We start from the raw sequence: 27,961 nt of genomic DNA on the forward strand, positions 1-27,961 counted from the left end.
AATAGAGTGAGGGATTGTGTAATTCAGGTTCCCTCTGATACGATCGTCCTGCACGATGCTGGGACAAGAGGTTCGACAACTGCTTAACAATAAAACAGAACTTAACAACAAAAAAAGTAACACACAGAAGTTGTTAACCCAGTTCAGTGAAAAACTTTCACCTACGTCTGGAGGGTTTGCACCCAAAGAAAGGAAATCCACTATCTCAAGATTCAGGAATTACAGACACTCATGAACAACTCAGTTCATAGTTCACTTCCTAATCTACCCAGTGTATTTCTGCTTAGAATCTCAACCTAAGTATGAGAGCCCCTCTCACTTCCTCTCAATCACTGCCACAGTGACTGGTGAATACAATGAACAAGAAAAGTTTGAACGCAATCAAACAACACAGAACCCTTCTTTGCTTTATAGAATTAGTGAGCAAAGAGGATTCACAATTAACAAAGAACGAAGCACAATAACAAATCCTAAAACACTCGATCTCTCTCTATCAGCTTCGGTCGTCTTCACGTTTTAGGTCTTCATCCTTTTATAGACTTCAGCAGCGGTAGCATGGGCTTCAGAGTTGGCATGGGCTGAAGAAACAGATTGCAGTAACAGCAATTCAAAACGCAATCTTGATAGATTCGGTTTCTTATTGCACAAGAAAAGATAGAAACCAATCTTTTAACAAAGATTGTTTCAACAAATAACAACCCAACAAATAAACCCTTATGGAATAGCTACTTGCTCCTCAAGTAACTCAAAAACATATCTTCAATAAATCTTCAGAGGGCCCACAACAGAAACACAAGCTGAGGACTGATGCCCTAGCTTCACGAGGTCAGATGCCACGACATCTGCTTCGACAATCGGTTGTTTTGACAAAATGCATGGAAACATGTTCCAACAATCTCCCCCTTTGTCAAATTTTGTCTAAAACAACTCACAATCAGAGAGGATAAAAAAAAACTAGAGAAACAATTCTCCCCCTTAGTCAGAGCTCCCTCTCAACTGATGCAACTACACAACCAACTACCATACTTCAGAAAGCATAGTCGGAACAAAACACTTAGCAGCACAAACACACAACCAGAGGTACAATCAGCCTTAGCACATGATGACACCAAAATAGATCAGCTTGAACATCATCGTATCAGAAATACCACCATCAGAAGCTGGCAGCACATGATCAGAAGTACTACTATCAGAAGCTAACAGCACATGATCAGAAGTACTACTATCAGAAGTAACGTTTCAGAAGTAACGTTTCAGAAATACTGCCATCAGAAAAAAAAAATACTGCTATCAGAACATGCCTCTTGAAACAAACATAGCCATTGTCTTGAACTTGTCTTCAATTAAACAGATCAATGCTAACACTCTCAGAACACACATAGGGCTGCACAGAAGCAACTTCACAGTAGTAACATAGGTCTTCACAGCACAGTACCACAAAATATTACAGACCACATAGCAGATAGAATCTTCAATCTCAACGCAAACTCAAACTACTCCCCCTTTTTAGCACAAATTTGCAAAGGGTGCATCCAAAAACAAAAGAAAATAGCACAAGACCAGAGCAAACTAGTCTTCAGAACTTGACTCCTCCCCAGACCCTTCTGCACTTTCTTCAGATCCTTCCTCCTCTTCATTACTCGCTTTCTAAGCATCTGTAGCAGCAGCACTGTGCTCACCACCTTGACGTTCTTCTTCTTGAAGCTTGTGTAGCAACGCATCAACTTTGAGCTTCCTGGCAGTGCTCACCCTGATTGTCTCCTGCAAAGCCTTGGAAACTTCCTGTAATTCAGCAATTATGGCCTGAATGCCATATTCATTCACACGAGGAGCAGATGTTCTGTTGGTTGGTAATGCAATGTCTAGAACATGTGGCTCCATAAACAAACGTTGATCCAAAGTGATTGGAAAACCACGAGACATAGCCACATCATCAGCCCTAAGAATCTGAGGATGCTGCTTAAGAATGATCTCAGTAAGAAGTGAAGGAAATGAAACAGGCAGCTTCACAACACAAGTATCAGCATGCTTCAAGGTCTGATCAAACACAAAAGTTCTAAAATCAAAAGAAATAGACTAGCCAATCCTATAGATCAATTTAGCAAGCGTTGCAGAAACACCAGAGGTATGCTGAGTAGGAACCCAATTCACAGCACCAATCCTGTTAAGGATAGCATACTTCACACTCAGATTTCCAGTAGACAACAACTTCTTGCGAGGCCATTTCTTCACATGACCTGCAGTAAGCTCCTTGGCAACATTATCCATGGACACTTCTTCATCAACAAATTCAATAGCACTTCTTCCAAGTGCTTGATTGACCACAGCAGGTGAGAACATCACACATTCAGCCCGCACATAGACTTTCCTGAATTCTGCACTATCAGGAAGTCCCACATCAACAGAGAGATTCACCAAGAACTCTCTCACAAGCTTCTCATAGCACCTTCCAACATTCTGATGTAAGATCAAGTTTTGATCTAGTAGCACAACTCTATGTTTTGATGATTACAAGTTAACCTTTTGATATGAACAATTGTGGTACTCTAACGTGTTTTTCTGAGTGTGCTATTTACAGGCTCTGACCTCAACTCAATCTCACACAAATCAGAAGCACTGTGTATAAAGGGTAACCCAAGCAACGCTTTCGCATTCACCATGTTCAGTATGAACAGTGGAAAAGCTTCAGAAGTTCTGAAGCTATACAAACTCTGATGTGGACTCAGTCGCTAGAAGCTCTGAAGATCCAGAAGTTCTGATAACCAAGAAACACTGAAGGTTCAGATGTTCTGATGGTGTAGAAGACTCTGAAGATCCAGAAGCTGAATAGTGGAAACTCTGAAGTCCAGAAGCAAGAAACTCTGAAGGCCATGTTCTTCCCTCTGAGTTCAGAATCAGAAGATACAATGGTCAGAGGATCTGTGCTTTCGCTCTGACTCTGATCAACCGGCTTCACAAGTTCCAATATGAAGTATTTCCCTGATCAGAAGTCTCCTAGGTTAAAAGGTCAAGTCGCTATCCAAGTACAAAAGCAAGTGTACCTTCCTGACGACCTACCTAACGTTCTCAGCCACAGCAGAAGCTGGATTTTCCAGAACTGCCCTCCAACGGTAGCATTTCCCATGCAACGCTCAACCCTAATCCTTGGAGTATATATAGAGGCTGAAGATTGAAAGAAGCGGCTAAGAAACTAAGAAGAAGCAATACACACGCGCAAGACATATTCAAAATATTCTAAGCTTTCTTTCATCTAAAATTCATTGTGTTTACGATCAGCTTTTTAGAAGCAAATCTCTTGTAAACATTCCTTTGATAAACAGTTTGTTTAGTTCCTTTAGGAGATCAAGGTTGATCGGATCCTAGAGAAGACTAAGAGAGTGAATCTTAGTGTGAGCTAAGTCAGTGTAATTGTTAGTCACTTGTAGGTTTCAAGTGCAGTTGTAACTCTTACCTGATTAGTGGATTGCCTTCATTCTAAGAAGGAAGAAATCACCTTAACGGGTGGACTGGAGTAGCTTGAGTGATTTAACAAGTGAACCAGGATAAAATCCTTGTGTGCTTTTCTATCTCTTATCTTTAGCACTTAAGTTCTCGAAAGATTTGTCTAAATCTTTAAGGTGGTAGTTTTGTACTGAAAACGTTATTCAAACCCCCCCTTTCTACCGTTTTTCATACCTTCAATTGGTATCAGAGCGCAAGTTCTGATTACCACACCTAACAGTGTTCAGTGATCCGGGCCGGTGTGAAAAACAATGGCTGCCACCACCAGTGAAACTCAAAGAGATGGTTACAACGCAAAGCCTCCTATGTTCGATGGTCAAAGGTTCGAATATTGGAAAGATAGACTGGAAAGTTTTTTTCTGGATTTCGATGCAGATCTCTGGGATATTATTGTGGATGGCTATGAGCGTCCAGTTGATGCAGATGGCAAGAAGATCCCAAGGTCAGAGATGACTGCAGATCAAAAGAAGCTGTACTCACAACATCACAAAGCAAGAGCAATTCTTCTAAGTGCTATTTCCTATGAGGAGTACCAGAAGATTACTGATCGTGAGTTTGCTAAAGGCATTTTTGACTCTCTGAAGATGTCTCATGAAGGAAACAAGAAAGTCAAAGAATCAAAGGCATTGTCTTTGATCCAAAAGTATGAATCCTTCATCATGGAGCCAAATGAGTCAATTGAAGAAATGTTCTCCAGATTTCAATTGCTTGTAGCTGGCATACGACCTCTCAACAAGAGCTACACAACAAAAGATCATGTCATAAGGGTCATCAGGTGTCTTCCTGAAAGTTGGATGCCTTTGGTGACTTCAATAGAGCTCACAAGAGACGTTGAGAATATGAGTTTAGAAGAACTCATCAGCATTTTGAAATGCCATGAGCTGAAGCGCTCAGAGATGCAAGATCTGAGGAAAAAGTCCATAGCCTTGAAATCCAAATCTGAAAAGGCTAAGGTTGAGAAGTCAAAGGCTCTTCAAGCTGAAGAAGAAGAATCTGAAGAAGCATCAGAAGATTCTGATGAAGATGAGCTGACTCTGATCTCCAAGAGACTCAACCGCATCTGGAAGCACAGGCAGAGCAAGTTCAAAGGCTCTGGAAAGGCAAGAGGAAAGTCTGAATCCTCAGGTCAGAAGAAGTCATCAATCAAGGAAGTCACTTGCTTTGAGTGCAAAGAATCAGGGCACTACAAAAGTGACTGTCCAAATTTAAAGAAGGACAAGAAGCCAAAGAAGCACTTCAAGACCAAGAAGAGTCTGATGGTGACATTTGATGAATCAGAGTCAGAGGATGTTGACTCTGATGGTGAAGTCCAAGGACTCATGGCAATTGTCAAAGACAAGGAAGCAGAGTCAAAGGAAGTTGTTGACTCTGACTCAGAATCAGAAGGAGATCCTAACTCAGACGATGAAAATGAGGTATTTGCTTCTTTCTCTACCTCTGAACTGAAACATGCTTTGTCTGATATCATGGATAAGTATAACTCTTTATTGTCTAAGCATAAAAAGTTGAAAAAGAACTTATCTGCTGTCTCCAAGACTCCTTCTGAACATGAGAAAATTATCTCTGATTTGAAAAATGAAAATCATGCTTTGGTAAACTCTAACTCTGTGCTTAAGAACCAGATTGCTAAGTTAGAAGAAATTGTTGCCTGTGATGCCTCTGATTGTAGAAATGAATCTAAGTATGAAAAGTCTTTTCAAAGATTCCTAGCTAAAAGCGTGGATAGAAGCTTAATGGCTTCAATGATCTATGGCGTAAGCAGAAATGGAATGCATGGCATTGGCTATTCTAAACCAATTAGAAATGAGCCTTCTGTGTCTAAAGCTAAATCCTTGTATGAATGCTTTGTTCCCTCTGGTACCATATTGCCTGATCCTGTACCTGCTAAAGTTACTAAACATCCTCTTAAAAAGGGATCTTTCTCTATGACTAAATATCATGCAAATATTCCTTTAAAATATTATGTTGAGACACCCAAGGTGATCAGAACCTCTGGGGTAACTAACAAAAGAGGACCCAGAAAGTGGGTACCTAAGGACAAAATTATCTATGTTGCAGATATCCTTGATAGCTCCACTGAAACACCAATCATGGTATCTGGACAGTGGATGCTCGCGTCACATGACGGGAGAAAAGCGTATGTTCCGAGAGCTAAAACTTAAGCCTGGAGGCGAAGTTGGCTTCGGAGGAAATGAAAAGGGTAAAATTATTGGTACTGGCACTATTTGTGTAGATAGTAGTCCATGCATTGATAATGTTTTATTGGTAGACGGCTTAACACATAACTTATTGTCTATAAGTCAATTAGCTGACAAGGGTTATGATGTTATATTCAATCAAAAGTCCTGCCGGGCTGTAAGTCAGATCGATGGCTCTGTTCTGTTTAACAGCAAGAGGAAGAACAACATTTATAAGATCAGATTATCTGAGTTGGAGGCTCAGAATGTGAAGTGCCTTCTGTCTGTTAATGAAGAGCAGTGGGTATGGCATAGACGGTTAGGGCATGCCAGTATGAGAAAGATTTCTCAGCTGAGCAAGCTAAACCTTGTCAGGGGCTTACCCAATCTGAAGTTCGCTTCAGACGCTCTTTGTGAAGCATGTCAGAAAGGCAAATTCACAAAAGTCCCTTTCAAGGCAAAGAATGTTGTCTCAACCTCAAGGCCGTTAGAACTTCTGCATATCGACCTGTTTGGACCAGTGAAAACTGAGTCTATAGGTGGCAAGAGATATGGGATGGTTATCGTTGATGACTATAGCCGCTGGACATGGGTAAAGTTTCTAACCCGCAAGGATGAGTCTCATGCTGTGTTCTCTACCTTCATTGCTCAAGTGCAAAACGAGAAGGCTTGTAGGATTGTGCGTGTCAGAAGTGACCATGGTGGAGAGTTTGAGAATGACAAGTTTGAGAGTCTGTTTGATTCCTATGGAATTGCACATGATTTCTCTTGTCCCAGAACTCCTCAACAAAATGGTGTTGTTGAGAGGAAGAACAGAACTCTTCAGGAGATGGCTAGAACCATGCTCCAAGAAACTGGCATGGCTAAGCACTTTTGGGCAGAGGCAGTAAATACAGCATGTTACATTCAGAACAGAATCTCTGTGAGACCAATTCTGAATAAGACTCCTTATGAATTGTGGAAGAACATAAAACCCAACATTTCTTATTTTCATCCTTTTGGCTGTGTTTGTTATGTACTCAATACTAAGGATAGATTGCATAAATTTGATGCTAAGTCTTCTAAGCGTCTATTACTTGGTTATTCTGATAGATCTAAAGGTTTTAGATTTTATAATACTGATGCCAAGACTATTGAAGAATCTATTCATGTTAGATTTGATGATAAGCTTGACTCTGACCAGTCAAAGCTAGTTGAAAAGTTTGCAGATTTAAGCATTAATGTTTCTGACAAAGGCAAAGCTCCAGAGGAAGTTGAGCCAGAGGAAGATGAACCAGAGGAAGAAGCTGGTCCCTCTAACTCACAAACTCTGAAGAAGAGCAGAATCACTGCAGCTCACCCTAAGGAATTGATTCTGGGCAACAAAGATGAACCAGTCAGAACCAGATCTGCCTTCAGACCCTCTGAAGAGACCTTGCTGAGTCTGAAAGGATTGGTGTCCTTAATTGAACCCAAGTCCATAGATGAAGCTCTTCAGGACAAGGAGTGGATTCTGGCCATGGAAGAAGAATTGAATCAATTTTCCAAGAACGATGTTTGGAGCTTAGTAAAGAAGCCTGAGAGTGTCCATGTTATTGGAACAAAATGGGTATTCAGAAACAAGCTGAATGAGAAAGGAGATGTAGTCAGAAACAAGGCAAGGCTAGTTGCTCAAGGCTACAGCCAGCAAGAAGGAATAGACTACACTGAAACTTTTGCTCCGGTAGCAAGACTGGAGGCAATCAGACTATTGATCTCTTTCTCAGTAAATCACAACATAGTTCTACATCAGATGGACGTAAAGAGTGCCTTCCTAAATGGTTATATCTCAGAGGAAGTCTATGTTCATCAACCCCCAGGTTTTGAAGATGAAAAGAAACCAGACCATGTGTTCAAATTGAAGAAATCACTCTACGGTCTGAAGCAAGCTCCCAGAGCATGGTATGAGAGACTTAGCTCATTCCTTCTGGAGAATGAGTTTGTAAGGGGTAAAGTAGATACAACTCTTTTTTGCAAGACTTATAAAGATGATATCTTAATTGTGCAAATTTATGTTGATGATATTATATTTGGTTCTGCTAATCAATCTCTATGCAAAGAATTTTCTGAGATGATGCAGGCTGAATTTGAGATGAGTATGATGGGAGAATTAAAGTACTTTCTGGGAATACAAGTTGATCAAACACCAGAAGGAACATATATCCATCAGAGCAAGTACACTAAAGAACTTCTGAAGAAGTTCAATATGCTGGAATCTACAGTGGCCAAGACTCCAATGCATCCTACATGCATTTTGGAGAAAGAAGATAAAAGTGGTAAAGTATGTCAGAAGCTCTATCGTGAAATGATAGGTTCACTTCTATACTTAACTGCATCTAGGCCAGACATACTATTTAGTGTTCATTTATGTGCTCGTTTCCAATCAGATCCAAGGGAAACCCACTTAACTGCTGTTAAGAGGATCCTAAGGTATCTGAAAGGAACCACTAACCTTGGCTTGATGTATAAGAAAACATCAGAGTATAAGCTTTCAGGTTATTGTGATGCTGATTATGCTGGAGATAGAACAGAGAGAAAAAGTACTTCTGGAAATTGTCAATTTCTGGGAGGCAATCTAGTCTCATGGGCAAGCAAGAGGCAATCAACCATTGCACTATCAACTGCAGAGGCAGAATATATCTCAGCAGCAATATGCAGCACTCAGATGCTCTGGATGAAACATCAGCTGGAGGATTATCAGATCCTTGAGAGCAATATCCCAATCTATTGTGATAACACTGCTGCAATCTCATTGAGTAAGAATCCGATCTTGCATTCAAGGGCAAAGCACATTGAGGTAAAGTATCACTTTATTAGAGATTATGTACAGAAGGGCGTACTTCTTCTGAAGTTTGTTGATACTGACCATCAATGGGCAGATATCTTTACAAAGCCCTTAGCTGAAGATAGATTTAATTTTATTCTGAAAAATCTAAACATGGACTTTTGTCCAGAGTGAAGATGGATCAGAACTTCTGACTATGATACTTCTTGATCAGAAGATGTCTAGTCCAGAAGGTAACTCAATCAGAGTGTGTGTGCCCCCTGGTACTGACTCTGAAGCTGAGACAACAACACGTGTGTCAGAATTTCTGATGCATAGTTCCTTGTGCCCGTGTGACAGTCTGTTATGATTGCGTGTAGATATGCTTATCTCCTGTGTGTGATTGTGTATTTTACTGTTACTATCTATCTTTAATTTTCAACCGTTGATCTTAAAGTGCTTTTTGAATCAACAACGGTTATTTGATAAAACCCACTATACACACACGTTCTCGTTCACTTCCGGTTTTCACTCTCGCACTCTCTGCTGTTCAAAACCGCCTCTTTCTTGATTTCTCTCTCGATCTCTCTTCATCCTTCAAACTTCATCTTCTACCTCAAACCTTCAACCTCTTCAAAATGGTGAGACAAACCAGAAGATCTGCTGCAGATGCACCTCAGTTCCCTCACATGGAAGTTGGTTTGGCAACGGGTCAAAGGGGCTCTGAGAACCCGGCACAAGAACAAGTTCAAGCTCAAGAGCAGATTGTTCCTATTGCAGAACGGGGCTGTGCCGTTCACTGTGTTTTTCCTCCTGAGGAACTCCAAGTCCTGGCAGAATGGAGATTCAACCTCGATAACTTGGCTGCAAATGGGTTTGATCTTCGTCCTAAAGTCCAAGCTCAAGGTTGGGGAAATTATTTCAACCGACTTCGAGGACCCGTGTATGAGAAATTGGTAAAGGAATTCTGGAAGCACGCAGACTGCGATGACACTCAGGTGGTCTCTCACATTCTTGGCAGGAAGATCATCATCACTGAGAAGTCATTCGTGAATCTGCTAGGAGCAGAAACTGCTTTTGGGTATCGGTTCCAACTGACGGAATCGAAGCTGAAACCCAGCACCAAGGACATAGTCAACAAGGCCCTGTACACAACCTTCAAACCGGGCAAGACGAGTTACAAGGTGATGGACCTTCACCCCAAACTCAGGATCTGGCACAAGATCCTACTCAACTGCATTAATCAGAGACCGAAGGGCAGTTCCCCAGATTACATCAACTTCAACCAGAAGGCGATGCTGTTTTTCATTCAAGACAAGGAGAAGATCTGCCTTCCCTACTTCCTGTTCTCCTACTTGAAGGAATGCATCCGGAAGTCTCGCACCACAGCCTCCATCAAGTCTGCAATCAAATATATCCCTTTTGGGAGGCTGCTCTCAGACTTTCTCATTGAAAGCAACTTGGTGCAAGATTTGATCAATGCTGGTTGCACAGAGGATTTGAGCACCATTGTCAGTGATGTCTTCACTGCAAACTCCTTGAAGAAGATGGGCTTAATCCAGAAGAAGATTGCTCCTGCTCATGAAGACACATCTTCTGAGATCAGAGGAAGAAGAATGCCTCTGAATGACTACCCTCTGTGGACTCAAGCAGACCATCCTGACGCCATCAGATGCTATGTTGAAGACCTCAGGGCTCAAGGATTCGAGATTGACCTTGATGATTTCGTCAGCAGACTTCCACCAGCTCCAGAGTTTCCTTCTCCTCCCAAGAAGAAAACCAAGAGGAAGATGATTCTGGAAGAATCCTCAGAGGAATCTGATGTCCCTCTGGTCAAGAAGCCGAAGAGCAAGCCTGATGATGATGATGGTGATGATAGTGAGGATGGTCCTCCTAAGAAGAAGCAGAAGAAAGTCAGAATCGTGGTGAAGCCTACTCGGGTGGAACCAGCTGCTGCAGTGGTCAGAAGGACTGAACCTCCTGCCAGAGTGACTCGATCATCAGCACATTCAAGTAAGCCTGCACTTGCTTCTGATGATGATTTGAATTTATTTGATGCACTTCCTATTTCTGCCTTGCTTCAACACTCCTCAAATCCCCTCACTCCTATTCCTGAATCCCAGCCAGCCGCACAAACCACCACTCCACCACATTCCCCAAGATCTTCCTTCTTTCAACCTTCTCCTACTGAAGCACCTCTCTGGAATTTGCTTCAGACCCAAACCTCTAGGTCAGAAGATCCAACCTCTCTCCTTACCATTCCATACGACCCATTATCCTCTGAACCAATCATCCATGACCAACCCGAACCCAACCAAACAGAACCACAACCCAGAACGTCTGATCACTCTGCTCCCAGAGCATCAGCACGTCCTGCTGCCAGAACCACGGATACAGACTCTTCAACAGCCTTCACACCTGTATCCTTCCCAATCAATGTTATTGACTCTCCTCCCTCCAATACCTCTGAATCAATTAGAAAATTCATGGAGGTTAGAAAAGAGAAGGTGTCTGCCTTGGAAGAGTATTACCTTACCTGTCCAAGCCCTAGGAGATATCCTGGCCCTAGACCTGAACGTCTAGTTGACCCAGATGAACCTATCTTGGCCAATCCTATCCAAGAGGCAGATCCCTTAGTTCAACAAGCTCACCCTGTCCCTGACCAACAAGAGCCAATTCAACCAGACCCTGAACCCGAACAATCAGTGTCTAACCAATCCTCGGTTAGATCACCTCACCCTCTGGTTGAAACTTCAGACCCTCACCGTGGAACCTCTGAACCCAATGCTCCCATAATTAACATTGGTTCTCCACAAGGTGCCTCTGAAGCTCATAGCAGCAATCACCCAGCCTCTCCTGAAACCAACCTCTCCATCATTCCCTATACTCACCTCCAACCCACATCTCTCTCTGAGTGCATCAATATTTTCTATCATGAAGCCTCCTTGAGGCTCCGCAATGTGCACGGTCAGACTGATCTCAGTGAGAATGCTGAAAGTATGGCTGATGAGTGGAACAATCTGAGCACTTGCTAGTGGCTCAGTTTCCAATTATGATGCAGCTCCTGCATGCAGAGGGCAGTCAGAGCATTGAGGCTGCAAAGCAAAGGTTTGCTAGAAGGGTGGCTCTTCATGAACTAGAACAGAGAAATAAGCTTCTTGAAGCTATTGAAGAAGCCAAGAGAAAGAAAGAACAAGCAGAAGAAGCTGCACGTCAAGCAGCAGCTCAGGCTGAACAAGCCAGACTTGAGGCAGAGCGTCTTGAAGCTGAGGCTGAGGCAGAGCGACTTGCACCAGTTATGTTTACTCCTGCTGCTTCTGCTTCCATTCCAGAACCTCAAGCTGCTCAGAATGTTCCTTCCAGCTCTACTCAGACAAGCTCATCCAGACTCGACATCATGGAACAACGTCTTGACACTCATGAATCCATGCTGATTGAGATGAAGCAAATGATGATGGAACTTCTGCGCCGCACTGACAAACCTTAGTTTTAGGATCTCTTCTTTTTTCTTTCTTTTTATTTAACGTTGTTTTATTTAAACTCTGTTTCTTTTTTATTTCCTTATTTTAATTTGTTCGTTTGTGATTCTATATGCATATGTTTGCCAAACTTGTTTTATTCATAATTGTTCTATGTTTACATCATAATTTTTTACATCATATAAATCTAGAATGGAGGATCTCTCCTCATTCTTCTGCACTCCTGGCGCTGCTCTGACCTATTCTTCTCCAGACGCTCCAGTACTTGCTGGATGTTGTTGAGTCTGACCTTTAGCTCATCCCTCTCCAGAATCTCTTCTGAAGTCTTGAGCTTCTCTTCCAAGATTTCTTTTTCTTCCAGCAGCTTGAGTTCAAGCCGGCTGAGTTCTTGCACCTCCTCCACGAAGGCAAGAAATTCCTTCAGGTCTCTCTCCAACTCTGGACGCAGGTCCTCTTCCAGCAGTGTCCGTGTCAGCTCCGCGATGGTAGTTTCACCCTCTGGATGCCTGATGTTCAGGAACAAGTCCTCTTCAAAGGCCTTCTTCCTCAGCTCTTCTAGTGCTACGTTGTATGATGCCATTTTTTTTACTGAAAATTATTCGAGGTGTGAAGCTTACCTTTCTCTCCAACGCTTTTTATAGGCTTCACTTTCTCTCTGAAAGTTAATGCTCTTACAGTTTCTCGAGGTTAAGTTCTTGGTAACTGACCCTTCTATTTACTCACTTGACCGGTGGTAAACGTTCATCCCTTGCATTAACTCTTCTATTTATTTTCGCCTAACTCTGTTTCTTACGTCGTTTTCATTTTCTTTTAAACTTAGACCTTCTCTACGGGGGATTACCTTGTACTTCAAGCTAAGTTTTTCACACCCCAAGCTTTTTGCTTATGACAAAAAGGGGGAGTAAACCCAGTTTTTGATGTGTAAGATGTGTTAGTGTGACTTATTTTTCTTTTGGAGATTTTAAGAGTTCCACCTTCATGACCATAGATGTGTCACTGGGCAAATACAAGGAATACATTTCACTTCTTCTGAAGTGATTATAAGTTGACTCTGATACCCAAGACTCTGATACCTTGTCCATGACTCTGATCACTTATGCGCTCTGATTATTCGTTTTTCATCTATGTCATAAGCTTTTCACTCTGAACTCTTATATTTTTTAGCTCAGAATCTAGACTTTACTAACGTTTTCATCAAGTATTAGATTCAGGGGGAGCTAAGCTCAGAATCAAGCAGTGACTTGAATTCAGAATGAGCAAGATAAACTATTCACATCAGGATAAGTCTTATTCTATATCTCTAAACTCTGAGTGAATTCAGTTTAATGTTTAAGAATTGTTCATCAAAAATCTTAGTTTTGTCATCATCAAAAAGGGGGAGATTGTAAGATCAAGTTTTGATCTAGTAGCACAACTCTATGTTTTGATGATTACAAGTTAACCTTTTGATATGAACAATTGTGGTACTCTAACGTGTTTTTCTGAGTGTGCTATTTACAGGCTCTGACCTCAACTCAATCTCACACAAATCAGAAGCACTGTGTATAAAGGGTAACCCAAGCAACGCTTTCGCATTCACCATGTTCAGTATGAACAGTGGAAAAGCTTCAGAAGTTCTGAAGCTATACAAACTCTGATGTGGACTCAGTCGCTAGAAGCTCTGAAGATCCAGAAGTTCTGATAACCAAGAAACACTGAAGGTTCAGATGTTCTGATGGTGTAGAAGACTCTGAAGATCCAGAAGCTGAATAGTGGAAACTCTGAAGTCCAGAAGCAAGAAACTCTGAAGGCCATGTTCTTCCCTCTGAGTTCAGAATCAGAAGATACAATGGTCAGAGGATCTGTGCTTTCGCTCTGACTCTGATCAACCGGCTTCACAAGTTCCAATATGAAGTATTTCCCTGATCAGAAGTCTCCTAGGTTAAAAGGTCAAGTCGCTATCCAAGTACAAAAGCAAGTGTACCTTCCTGACGACCTACCTAACGTTCTCAGCCACAGCAGAAGCTGGATTTTCCAGAACTGCCCTCCAACGGTAGCATTTCCCATGCAACGCTCAACCCTAATCCTTGGAGTATATATAGAGGCTGAAGATTGAAAGAAGCGGCTAAGAAACTAAGAAGAAGCAATACACACGCGCAAGACATATTCAAAATATTCTAAGCTTTCTTTCATCTAAAATTCATTGTGTTTACGATCAGCTTTTTAGAAGCAAATCTCTTGTAAACATTCCTTTGATAAATAGTTTGTTTAGTTCCTTTAGGAGATCAAGGTTGATCGGATCCTAGAGAAGACTAAGAGAGTGAATCTTAGTGTGAGCTAAGTCAGTGTAATTGTTAGTCACTTGTAGGTTTCAAGTGCAGTTGTAACTCTTACCTGATTAGTGGATTGCCTTCATTCTAAGAAGGAAGAAATCACCTTAACGGGTGGACTGGAGTAGCTTGAGTGATTTATCAAGTGAACCAGGATAAAATCCTTGTGTGCTTTTCTATCTCTTATCTTTAGCACTTAAGTTCTCGAAAGATTTGTCTAAATCTTTAAGGTCGTAGTTTTGTACTGAAAACGTTATTCAAACCCCCCCCCTTTCTACCGTTTTTCATACCTTCATCTGAATAGTCTTCATCAGACCTGCTTTCTCAATAAGTGCAATAACATCTCTGCACTCAAGAACATCAGAGCCAACTTCCCTTTCCTTGGACATTCTCCTCTTGCAAACAAACTTCCACTTCTGAACATTCTCTTCTAAGTGGAAAGACACTCTATCAATAGGAACAACAGGAAAATTCTGAGGAATACGCTTACCAGAGAACTTCTTTTTCTCAGAAGATCGAATGTCCTGGACACCGACTTCAACATCTAACTCAGAGTCTTCAACTTCAACTGGAATCTTCCTCTTCTTATTCTCAGTGGGAGTCTTGTCTTCCTTTTGCTTTCCCTTACTCTTCACACTGGCCTGTCGGGACTTGTAGGTTATAGGTGAAGACTTGGATTTCTTTGATGGAGTAGGAGTGACTTCAGGAGAAGAAACCCTTCTTTTCTTTTTCATCCTCGCAGCAACACTATCAGCAAAGGACTCAGTCAGAGGAACTTCATCTGAAGCATCATCAGAGATGTCCTGAACAGAGGCTGGAGCCTGGATTGGCTCTTCAGAATTGATACCCTCAGAGTTAACATTTTTTGGATCAGCATCCTTTGAAGAGGATGAAACAGAGATATCAGGCTGGGTAGCATCACCTGAAGCTTCATGAGAAGTGGAATCCTTTCCAGGTTTTTCTTGAGCAGAACTTTCCATAGACTCAGATGTCTCAACATCAGGCACAACATCAGGCACAGGAGACTCTTCATCATTGAGTTCCTCTTCGTCAGGAACATCCTCAAGGATAGGAACATTTGGGGCTTTGCTGTTCTTGACCTGCGATTTGTAGACCTTACACGTTGGGTTTCTTGATCTCATCTTCTTGGAGGCTTTCTTGGTCACAGAAGATGGTTGAGAAGAATCACTCTTCAAACCCATACACTTGACTCCTTTAGCAGTTCTTTCAATCTTGGCCTTGACAGATTCCTTCTTTCCTGACCTTTGAGACATGATGAATCGAGAGCAAGTACAAACAGAGTACAGAACAATGAAACAGAATTGCAAATGAGAGATGATAAGTCTTGAAGAAGATAGATGCACAAGTGGTTGAGAAAACACAATTTGCCCGTTGGAGGTAGTTATAGGATAAGTGAACCATGAAGTAACTTTCTCTCTGCTGATGTCACAACGGCAGTTAATGATGACCAAGAATAAACTAGCCGTTAACACACTGGGGCACGCTAATTGCTATGCATCAGAAAGACAAATCCCTAGACTCCCTCTTAATTTTTCAAAAGTGATTGCATCAAGGGGTTTTGTGAAAATATCAGCCAATTGCTTGTCAGTTGTAACATGATCCAAATTAACAATTTTATCCTCCACCAAGTCTCTAATAAAATGATGTCTAATGTCAATATGCTTGGTCCTGCTATGCTGTATGGGATTCTTAGAAATATTAATTGCACTGAGATTGTCGCAGTACAATGTCATGACATCCTGTTCAACATCATACTCTTTCAGCATTTGCTTCATCCACATGAGTTGTGTACAACTACTTCCTGCTGCAATATATTCTGCTTCAGCTGTAGACAATGAGACACAATTCTGCTTCTTGCTAAACCATGAAATCAGATTATTCCCTAAAAAGAAACATCCACCAGATGTGCTCTTTCGATCATCTGCACTACCTGCCCAATCTGCATCACAGAATCCAACTAAAGAAGAATTTGTATCATGAGTATAGAGAATAGCATAGTCACTTGTGCCATTGATGTACTTGATAATTCTCTTGACTTGTAGCAGATGACTTGCTTTAGGAGCTGCTTGATATCTTGCACATACTCCAACTGCAAAGGTGATATCTGGTCTGCTAGCAGTGAGATACAACAAGCTTCCAATCATACTTCTATAGAGACTTTGATCAACATCTTCCCCCTGCTCATCCTTGGAAAGTTTGATGTGTGTAGCAGCAGGAGTTCTCTTGTGACCAGCCTTTTCAAGGCCAAACTTCTTGACTAATCCTTTAGCATACTTACTCTGTGATATGAACATAGAATCCTCCATTTGTTTGACTTGTAGTCCTAGAAAATAATTCAATTCGCCAACTAGGCTCATCTCAAATTCAGATTTCATTTGTCGGACGAAATGCTCCACCATTGAGTTCGACATGCCTCCAAAGACAATGCCATCCACATAAATCTGAGCTATCATGAGCTTACCTTTGTCATTCTTCACAAACAGAGTTTTATCAATTCCACCCTTACTATAACCATTGCTTACAAGAAATTCAGTTAATCTTTCGTACCAAGCCCTAGGTGCTTGCTTCAAACCATACAAGGCCTTCCTCAACTTGTACACATGATCTGGATGATGTGGATCTGTAAATCCTTTAGGTTGTTCAACATAAACTTCTTCATTCAAATAGCCATTCAGAAAAGCACTCTTCACATCCATCTGATAAAGTCTGAACTTCAAGAAATTCCACCCTTACTATAACCATTGCTTACAAGAAATTCAGTTAATCTTTCGTACCAAGCCCTAGGTGCTTGCTTCAAACCATACAAGGCCTTCCTCAACTTGTACACATGATCTGGATGATGTGGATCTGTAAATCCTTTAGGTTGTTCAACATAAACTTCTTCATTCAAATAGCCATTCAGAAAAGCACTCTTCACATCCATCTGATAAAGTCTGAACTTCAAGAGACAAGCAACACCTAACAAGAGTCTTATAGATTCCAGTCTAGCTACTGGAGCAAAGGTCTCATCAAAGTCAACTCCTTCTATCTGAGTATATCCTTGAGCAACAAGCCTTGCTTTATTCCTTGTGACTGTTCCAGTTTCATCTGATTTTTTCTTGAAGATCCACTTAGTGCCAATGATGTTTACTTCTTCAGGTCTAGGCACTAACTCCCACACTTCATTTCTTCTGAACTGCTCTAGCTCTTCTTGCATAGCATTTATCCAGTATTCATCAGTGAGAGCTTCATTAACATTCTTGGGTTCTATCTTAGAGATGAAACAACTGTGAGCAATTATACTTCTGGATCTGGTAGTCACCCCTTCTTGAAGATTACCAATAATGTTTTCTTGAGGATGATACTTCTGAACCCTGATTGATGGAGCTTTGTTTGATGTGATATCTTCGTCTTCCTTTTCATCACCACTTGTTTCTGACTCATTGTCGAGGGCGGTTGCTAGAGCATCGGCTGGAACATCAGCACCATCATCATCTTCCTTCAGAACTGCTTCTTCCTTCTTGCTTGGTTCATCATCCACAGTCACATTCACAGATTCCATCATGGTCCTTGTGCGAGAGTTAAAAACTCTATAAGCTTTGCTGTTCATAGAATACCCCATGAAAATTCCTTCATCACTTCTAGGATCAAGCTTCCTCTTAGGATCACGATCTGCAAGAATATAATTTTTACTTCCAAATATGTGAAAGTATTTTACAGACGGCTTTCTACCTTTCCATAGCTCATACTGTGTAGAGGATGTCCCTGCCCTGATGGTGACTCTATTATGTATGTAACAGGCAGTACTCATAGCTTCAGCCCAGAACTGGTGTGGAATCTTCTTAGCATGTAACATTACTCTAGCTGATTCCTAGAGAGTTCTATTTTTCCTTTCAACAATTCCATTCTGCTGTGGAGTGATGGGGGCAGAAAATTCATGGCTAATACCTTCTGTTCCACAGAACTCCAAGAATTTTGAATTCTCAAATTCCCTTCCATGATCACTTCTGATTCTTACAATCACACAGTCCTTCTCATTCTGAAGTCTCAAACATAGATTCTTGAATATTTCAAAAGTCTCTGATTTTTCTCTCATAAATTCAACCCATGTATACCTTGAAAAATCATCTACACATACAAACACATACCTTTTTCCTCCCAAGCTTTCAACCTGCATGGGACCCATGAGATCCATGTGAAGTAATTCCAGAACCTTCGTCGTGGTCTGATGCTGGAGCATCTTGTGTGGCACCTTGGTTTGCTTACCAATCTGACATTCTCCACATAGCTTTCCTTCTCCCAAGCTCAAATTGGGCAATCCCCTTATTGCTTCATCAGCAATAATCTTTTGCATGCTCCTGTAGTTGAGATGTCCTAGTCTTTGATGCCATACATTCACCTCATCTTCTTTAGTTAACAAACATCTGGAAACATGAGCTTTTTCTTCTGATGTCTACATGTAACAGTTGTCTTTTGATCTGACTCCTCTCATCACAACTCTCTCATCATCAGTGGTCACAACACATTCTATCTTATTGAACTTCACATCATACCCTTGATCGCACAGTTGACTTATGCTGATTAGGTTGGCAGTTAAGCCATTTACAAGTAACACATTGTTCAAGTTAGGAGATTCTGTGCTAACAAGCTTTCCTACTCCCTTGATCTTTCCTTTAGCTCCATCTCCAAAAGTAACATAGTTGGTGGAGTGACTTCTGATGTCTTGCAAGAAGCTCTTGTTTCCTGTCATGTGCTTTGAGCAGCCACTATCAAAATACCAATCTTCCTTTGATGATGCTCTGAAAGACGTGTAGGCTACCTGACATCTGACTTCACCCTTGGGCTTCCATTGCTTCGTCATCTGAACAGGCTTTTTATCGTGCATCTGAGGATACCCGTATAACCTGTAACAGTAGGGCTTTATATGACCATTCTTACCACAGTAGTGACACTTCCAAGGTACAATTTTGTTAAGCTTAAGCTGGGGTTTCACATGCAGAGGTACATGTCGAGGCACTGAATCTGGCAACTGATAATCTCTGGGCTTCTTGAATTCAGTTTGTTTTGCAGCAGACACAAATTTCTTTGAACCTTTCTGATTTTCTTTGTTTGTTGTTCTATAGTTAAAACCAATTCCCTTCAAACTCCCTCCTTGCTTGCTAGTTTCTTTCAGAATTTCATCAAGCATATCAGAACCACTGTTCAACATTCTAACAGATTTATGAGTGGCTTCAAGTTTTCTTGTCAGAGTTGTCACTTCCTCTTGAAGTCCTGCATTAATCAACATTAGGTTAGCCTTTTCCATAACATCAGCATTATTAAACTTACTTTGCCATTCCTCCAGTTCTTCCTTCATCTTAGTGCTGAGCTCTTTCAACCGTTCATTCTGAGAAACAAGTTGGTCTATCTCACTTTGCTTTTCTCTTACAAGTTTGCATGCTTCTTCCCACTTGTTGTGTAGCAGCTTGTAAGTTTCAGCCAATTCCTCATCAGAGATGTCTTCATCACTTGTCTCAGACTCACAGATAGTTCCAGAGAAAGCATTGACTTTGTTTGCAGATATCTCCTCCTCATCTTCAGTGTCTTCATCTGACCAAGTTACCATCATACCTTTCTTTTGCTTCTTTAGATAAGTGGCACATTCAGACCTGATGTGACCATATCCTTCACATTCATGACATTGAACTCCTTTGTTCTGAACAGGTCTTTCTTCTTCCTTGGTCTTCCTCTGAGAATTTGAAAACTTGGGTTTGTTATCGAACTTCATGTCCTGGGCATTAGGTCTAGTTCTTTTGTCAATCTTCCTCAAAGCCCTGTTGAATTTTTTTGCTAGCATAGCCAGAGCCTCAGAAAAGTTTTCACCCTCACAATCTTCATCATCACCTTCATCAGTGTTAGACACAAAAGCAATACTCTTATTCTTCTTCTCAGATTTTCCACTCAGTTTCAACTCAAATGTCTGCAAAGAGCCAATAAGTTCATCAACCTTCATGTTCTCAATGTCTTGAGCCTCCTCAATTGTAGTGGCTTTCATAGCAAACTTCTGAGGAAGAGATCTCAGGATCTTCCTTACAAGCTTCTCATCTGACATAGGTTCTCCCAAAGCAAATGAAGCATTAGACAAGTCACGGACACGCATGTGGAATTCTGAAATAGTCTCTTCTTCAGTCATCATCAAATTTTCAAATTGAGTAGTAAGCATCTGAAGCCTTGACATCCTTACTCGAGTAGTTCCTTCATGTGCAGTTTTCAGAATTTCCCAAGCATCCTTTGCCACAGTACATGTATTGATCAGCCTAAACATATTCTTGTCAACTCCATTAAAAATAGCATTTAGAGCCTTTGAATTTCCAAGTGCAGCTTCATCTTCAACACTGGTCCATTCTTCTTCAGGTTTTTCCACAACAGTAGTAGAGGTGCCTTCAACCTCAGCCTTAGTGGGGTGCTTCCAACCCTTGACAATAGCTTTCCAGGTCTTGTTGTCAATCGATTTGAGAAAGGCTGTCATGCGAACCTTCCAGTAGTCATAGTTAGTACCATCCAGAATGGGTGGCCTATTGACTGATCCTCCCTCCTTGTTATCCATGAGAACTTGAATAAAACTCCCTGGAGCTCACCCAACCAGAACAGGGTGCCTGCTCTGATGCCAATTGTAATTCAGGTTCCCTCTGATACGATCGTCCTGCACGATGCTGGGACAAGAGGTTCGACAACCGCTTAACAATAAAACAGAACTTAACAACAAAAAAAGTAACACACAGAAGTTGTTAACCCAGTTCAGTGAAAAACTTTCACCTACGTCTGGAGGGTTTGCACCCAAAGAAAGGAAATCCACTATCTCAAGATTCAGGAATTACAGACACTCATGAACAACTCAGTTCATAGTTCACTTCCTAATCTACCCAGTGTATTTCTACTTAGAATCTCAACCTAAGTATGAGAGCCCCTCTCACTTCCTCTCAATCACTGCCACAGTGACTGGTGAATACAATGAACAAGAAAAGTTTGAACGCAATCAAACAACACAGAACCCTTCTTTTCTTTATAGAATTAGTGAGCAAAGAGGATTCACAATTAACAAAGAACGAAGCACAATAACAAATCCTAAAACACTCGATCTCTCTCTATCAGCTTCGGTCGTCTTCACGTTTTAGGTCTTCATCCTTTTATAGACTTCAGCAGCGGTAGCATGGGCTTCAGAGTTGGCATGGGCTGAAGAAACAGATTGCAGTAACAGCAATTCAAAACGCAATCTTGATAGATTCGATTTCTTATTGCACAAGAAAAGATAGAAACCAATCTTTTAACAAAGATTGTTTCAACAAATAACAACCCAACAAATAAACCCTTATGGAATAGCTACTTGCTCCTCAAGTAACTCAAAAACATATCTTCAATAAATCTTCAGAGGGCCCACAACAGAAACACAAGCTGAGGACTGATGCCCTAGCTTCACGAGGTCAGATGCCACGACATCTGCTTCGACAATCGGTTGTTTTGACAAAATGCATGGCAACATGTTCCAACAGATTGGTTTTGTTGGCCTGAAAATTGCATGCTTATAAACCTCATATGAATGACTAAGTACACAAGGAATTGGGCTTAGCTTTTAGTATGAGAGAATTGCTCATGTGAGGAATCAATGAGTGAGTATCTAGGCTATAACAATAAGGGAATGATTCAAGGTTTCAATGGCATAGGGTAGGTTGTCTAGGAAGGATTGGATGAACATTAACCCAGAGCATCTTTGTCAATTGATATTTTAATCTCTTTACCATTGCTAATTTTGCAAACTCTTGTTACAAACAAACAAATCCAAACACTGAATTTTATTTGCTTTCAAACTCACATGCTTTGAGCTTAAACCACAATTCTCACTCACGGTCCCTGTGGATTCGATATTAAAACCCGGAGATATCTGTGCACTTGCAGATTGAACCAACAAGTTTTTGGCGCCGTTGCCGGGGACTGTTTGTGGTTTTCGGTTTAAGTTACAAGTTTGTAGTTTTTCATTGCATTGAACAGGTATTACTAACCTTTCTTTGGTTGTGTATTTTAGTTTATGCAAGGTAGGCTTGGCACGGATCCATTGCTGTTTGATCTGGAGCCTGAACGTACCCTCCATCGTCGTCGAGCTCAGCAAAGAGCTGCTGAGATAGCCGCCATGGCTGCCCATATGATGGAGGAGGAATTGCAAGCCCACATTGAAGAAAGAGTGAATGAGGCTATTGCTCAAAGACTTCAAGAGCAAGAAGCGGAGAATGCCAATCGTTCTCTTAGAGACCTCACCTCGGCTGCCATGAGCTACGATTATCCGGGCAGCATAGTTTCCCCCGATGGCACGGGAAATTTTGAGCTGAGGCCGGCATTCATCAATTTGGTGAGCCAAAATCAGTACGGTGGAGGTGCTCTTGAAGATCCTCATGCACACATGGAGCGGTTCATCTGCAATTGCAACACCTACAGAGTTCAGAATGTTTCAGCGAACACCATCCGCTTGAGTTTGTTCCCTCTTTCATTGAGGGATACTGCTGAAGAGTGGTTGAATTCACAGCCCCAAGGTAGCATTACATCTTGGGAGGACTTGGCTGAGAAATTCACCACAAGGTTTGTTCCAAGAGCCCTCTTGAGAAATCTCAAGAATGACATCATGACTTTTGCTCAATCCACTGATGAAAATCTCTATGAAGCTTGGGAAAGGTTCAAAAAGCTCTTGAGGAGGTGTCCTCAACATAACCTCACCCAAGCGGAACAAGTAGCAAAGTTCTATGATGGTCTCCAATATTCTTCGAGGTTTGGCTTGGATGCGGCTTCAAACGGTGAGTTCGATGCCTTACTTCCACAAGTGGGGTACGAGTTGATTGAAAAAATGGCTATAAGGGCCATGAACTCAAGTAATGAACGCCAAGCCAGAAGAGGGGTCCTAGAGGTTGAGGCTTATGATCAACTCATGGCCTCCAACAAGCAACTCTCCAAGCAAATGAATGAGATTCAAAATCAAATGAAGACTACCAAGATTGGTGGTCGAGTTGCCAAATTGGAGTGTGTGACTTGTGGAGGGCCACATGACAGCGAGGAATGCACAGAGACTAGACCGGAGGAGGAAGTGAAGGCGATGGGTCAAGCTCAGAATGACCCATTTTCAAATACTTACAATCCAGGATGGAGGAATCACCCTAATTTCTCTTGGAGGCAAGGTAACAATGGGCAAGGAAGTGGCTTTCAAAGACAATTTCCTAGCCAAGGTTTCCAAGGCCAAAGATCAAGGCAGCCACAAGAGAGAGTAGAAGGGGAAAGTGTTGGTTCCAAGAAAAACTTAGAGGAGTTGGTGGAGACTTTCATCAACAGAACAGAGAATAATTACAAAAATCAAGAAGCGGCTATCAAGAACTTAGAGAATCAATTTGGCCAGCTGGCCAAGCAAATAGCCGAGAGACCTCAAGGTAAGTTTCCTTCCGATACTATCCCCAATCCCAAACAGGAGAATGCCTCTGTAGTGACTACTCGAAATGGTAGGGTGATGAGTGAATTGAAGAAAAAAACAGAGGGTGAAAAAATTGAGGAGATAGTTGAGGGAGAAGTTGTGGTACCCATCAAGACTAAGGAAGTTATAGACCCCACTCCTAAGGTTAGCAAGGTCCCTTTTCCTAAGGCCTTGACTAAGAAAAACATAGACAAGAAGTTCTCAAGGTTTGCGGAGTTTTTCAAGAAACTCCACATTAATATCCCTTTTGCCGATGCATTGGAGCAAGTGCCCATGTATGCTAGGTTCATGAGGGATATCTTGTCTAAGAGGAGGAGTTTAAAGGGGGTTGATGTGACGGTAATGTTGACAGAGGAGTGTAGTGCTATCTTGCAGCGTAAGATGCCAATGAAAAGAAGAGACCCCGGAAGTTTCACTATTCTGGTGGAGGTTGAAGGGATGACAGAAGTAGAAGCACTTTGTGATTTGGGGGCGAGCATCAACTTGATGCCGCTTACCATGTTTGAGAGGTTGGATCTAGGAGAGGTGACACCAACAATGCTTTCTTTACAAATGGCGGATCGGTCCTTCAAGACACCATATCGGATTGTGGAGGATGTTATGGTGAGGGTGGACAAGTATGTGTTCCCCGTGGATTTCGTTGTGCTTGACATGGAAGAAGATGAGAAGATTCCGCTCATTCTTGGCCGACCTTTCTTAGCTACTGGTAGGGCTAAGATTGATGTCGACAAGGGTCATCTTATCCTTCGTGTTGGTAAGGAAAAAGTAAGATTCTCTGTTTTCTATCCCATGGTAGAGACTAACCATGTTGATGACTTCGTCTGTGATATGATCAAAAGTGTTCCAAAGGTTCAAGAAGAGACCCCCAAGGTGGAAAAGAAAGATGACGAGCTCCCTTCGACTCTCATAAAGCTTGTGAGTGGTAACAAGTATGGGGGGTCAAAGTACGAGAATCTCCATGCACATATGGTGAAGTTTTCCCTAGCATGTTCTCTTGGCAAGAAGGAAGAAATGAGTGATGATGATTTGAAAATCAAACTTTTTCCCCACTCCTTGACCAAGGGAGCAAGAGCATGGTTTGATGAGCAACAAGACATAACCTCATGGGAGGATTTGTTTCGAAGGTTTTGTGCAAGGTTCTTGCCTTGCGGTTGTGGTAAGTCATTTGGAAGTAAGGAATTTCCTTCCTATCATCAAAGGAAGGAGAGTCTACCTTGGACTATAACAAAGGGCTGGATGGGAGACAACCCATTGTTTTATTTTTGTTGAAAAATGCCTTAGGATAGTTCTTTTATTTTAAAAGTAAAAAAAAAATAAAAAAAACACATTTTGCCATGGGCTGGCGCTCAAGCGCCAGCCTGCCCGTAGCTTCAAGCTAGCAGGGGCACCCAGGGCGCTCAAGCGCCCCTACTCAGCGCTTGAGCGCCCCAACACGCACACACACACAATTTTTTTTGTTTTAAACACTTCTAACTCTTCATTTTCCCACTTTCTAACTTCCCTTTCTCTCTAAAACCGCCCCTCTCTCTACATATACCCATTTTCTTCTCTTCCCATCTCACTTACACACACTTTTGCCCACTCTCCTCTTCCCAAGTTTGCATTGCATCAAGAGCATCTCACTTGCACCCACTCACTCCAAGTTCAAGGTAAGTTCCAATTTTCCACTTCCTTCCATCTAAGTTTCATGGGTTTGCAAGTTTATGACTCTTGGGGGTTACGGGTGAGTGATTTTAAGTTTGTGCAAGTTGGGTTTGGTTTGTTTTTGCTTTTCATGGGTATTTTGTGCCAAATTTAGTAATGGGTGTGAGATTTGTGAGAGTTGGGTAGTTAGATAGAAGTAGTGTAGAGTAGCTTTGTTTTGTGCCTTCTAGGTGTTTGATAGAATGCTCCAATGAGTTTTCCTAGTCGATTTTGGGCAAGTGCTTCTTGGTTTATTTCTTTTCCTTGCCAATTTCACTAGAAAACTTGATTGGGTGCTCTTAGGGGTTCAAGTTTTAATTTTTGTAGATACTTTTTATTTATTTTTGACTAACATGACTAATGGTTTTGTGCGGCTTGTGGTTGTGCTAACTTTTTTGCAGATGCCTGCTAAGAGAGCAAGATATCCCACAAAGGCCGCGGGGTCCTCTTCCACTTCCCAGAACTTTGACCGCTCTCGTTTCTTATCGGCGAAAAAGGAGGAATTCTATCAATCCGTCCTAGCACACAAGGGGTGTGTGAAGGAGCGAGGAGTATTTTATAGGGATGGAAGGAGAGACCCCCTCGGCATGCAAGAGGCCATGGAGACGACAAACCAATTCCTATTGCTTGTGAAGTCATGGTTAGGGAATTCTATGCGAATACCTACTGTGATGATCAAGACGACAAACCGGATCCCCCCACCTTCTTGTCATGGTTTAGAGGTGATGTGGTTGACTTTGGAGCGGAAAGGATTCGTAGCTTCCTTGGCCTTCTCACAGAGCATGAGGAGAATGCCATTTTCCCATGGAAAAGTAGGAGTACCTTCCACTACTTGCTTTCAGATCACTCTTCTGAGTTCTTGAGGGATTTGGAAGTAGTGGTGGTTAGGCCCGGGCAACATTGGGAGAAGGATGATAGAGGTTACCCCACCTACTTGCTGAGACAAAACATGACACCGCTGGCTCGTGTGTGGGCTGAGTTTTTGCAGGATTCCTTGTTCCCTAGCTCCCACAAATATGAAGTGAGAGCGGTGGTCCTAATTGCAATTTATTGCATTATTAGGGGCCATCCCATGGATGTGGCGAGGATCATTTCTGAGAAGATTTACTCACACTACAATGTGGGTAAGGAGAAGTCACGTCCTATCTTTCCTCACTTGATTACTGCTTTGATTCATGACGTTAGGGAGAAGGCTAGGAGACCCACATTTCCTGTGCAGCAGAGGTTGTTGGTTTCCCCCATGTTGAGCAAGGGTCGGGTGAACCAACTTTTTCAAGATTGGATGTCTAGGATACCTCAGGAGGATGAGGAAGAGGAGGATCCGACAGAGCCAGCGGAAGAGGAAGAGGAAGAAGAGGAGATTAATGAAGTGGTGAATGAGGTTGTTACTCCACCTCATGCTGATCCTTCACCGGCTTGGATGGAGGCCGCTTTCGGGCGGATGTTTTTGAGGCAAGATCGCCTTCACCGGGATCTTGATCTCCACTGGAGGGGAGGAAGCACCTCAGATCCTGGATACCAAGGCCCAATGGATTTCAATACATTGGAGCATGGGATGATTGATTTGAGCATAATGCATGACGCCAGAGTTCATCCGGATCATGGTGATGGAAGGAGCGATCATGACCCCATGGAGTGATTGTGATGAGGTAATTCTATCCTTAGTTTAGGTCATGCATGTTTAACATAATTTCATTTGTAGATTTTGCTTTCTTTTTATCATGCATTGTTTAGTAATGGTTTTTATTTTTGCTTTTGGGTCTTATACTTCCCTATACTCACATGTTTTTACCCGCTAGTTGTGCTTCCCTACTTGTGTCAGTTTTGAAAATTTGTTTCTTGTGGATACTCATGTTGTTTTGGGGATGAGTTATTGTATGTTGGGGAAGAGAGGAGGAGACTTCGGTCTTCCGAGTGCTTCTTTAGAAAGGAGTTGGTTTGAGTCCATTAAGGGTCTATCTTTGACCCTTCACCATAGAATTTCCCTGGAGGATCCTGACTCACTTGAAATTCTTGGTTCTGTATTGATTTCACACTTTGCATGCTTTGTGATACTTGCACTATTCATGAGACTAATAGGTTTTTGAACCTCAGAGTTGTTCTTGGCTTGAATATTTGTCCCTAGTTATCCCTTTTGAGCCTATTGAAGATTTCTCTGTTAGCTAAATGATTGGGATGGATGATAGGTTGGATTATGGGGAGTGTTGGTCCTTACATTATGTTGGAGCTAATAATTAAAGTTTGAAAATGTCTCTTGTCCCAAGAAAAAAAAGAAAAGAAAAAAAAAAGAAAGAGGACTCCTAATCAAAGTTGGAGTGAAAAAAAAGGAAAAAAAAAAGAACTTGAAAAGGGGTCAAGAGACTTGTGCTAAAAGGTTTGTTGTTGAAAGCTCCGGGGGTTACTATTTGGACCACACTCAATGTGCTTTAAAGCCTTAGCTTTCCTTAGGGACCAACCACATTGTACTTCACCAAGCTACACATTTCAACCTTTGTGAAGTCTCTTTGAATTTGTGCAAGTTTGATCTTTGTTGCTATTGAGTGAAT

General features: G+C 41.7%; 1 non-coding gene and 1 pseudogene across 1 annotated transcript; one reads left to right on the top strand and one right to left on the bottom strand.

The window, feature by feature from the left end:
* Positions 1-22,880: 22,880 nt before the first annotated feature.
* LOC130721630 (small nucleolar RNA R71) lies at positions 22,881-22,987 on the bottom strand. Its single transcript, XR_009013556.1, has one exon. It is a non-coding gene; the product is annotated as a small nucleolar RNA R71 (small nucleolar RNA).
* Positions 22,988-26,052: 3,065 nt separating this feature from the next.
* The window catches only part of LOC130719855 (ABC transporter C family member 2-like), a 31,208-nt pseudogene continuing 29,299 nt past the window's right edge, over positions 26,053-27,961 (top strand).

Source organism: Lotus japonicus, chromosome 5, assembly GCF_012489685.1.
Source record: "Lotus japonicus ecotype B-129 chromosome 5, LjGifu_v1.2".
Taxonomy (NCBI): domain Eukaryota; kingdom Viridiplantae; phylum Streptophyta; class Magnoliopsida; order Fabales; family Fabaceae; genus Lotus; species Lotus japonicus.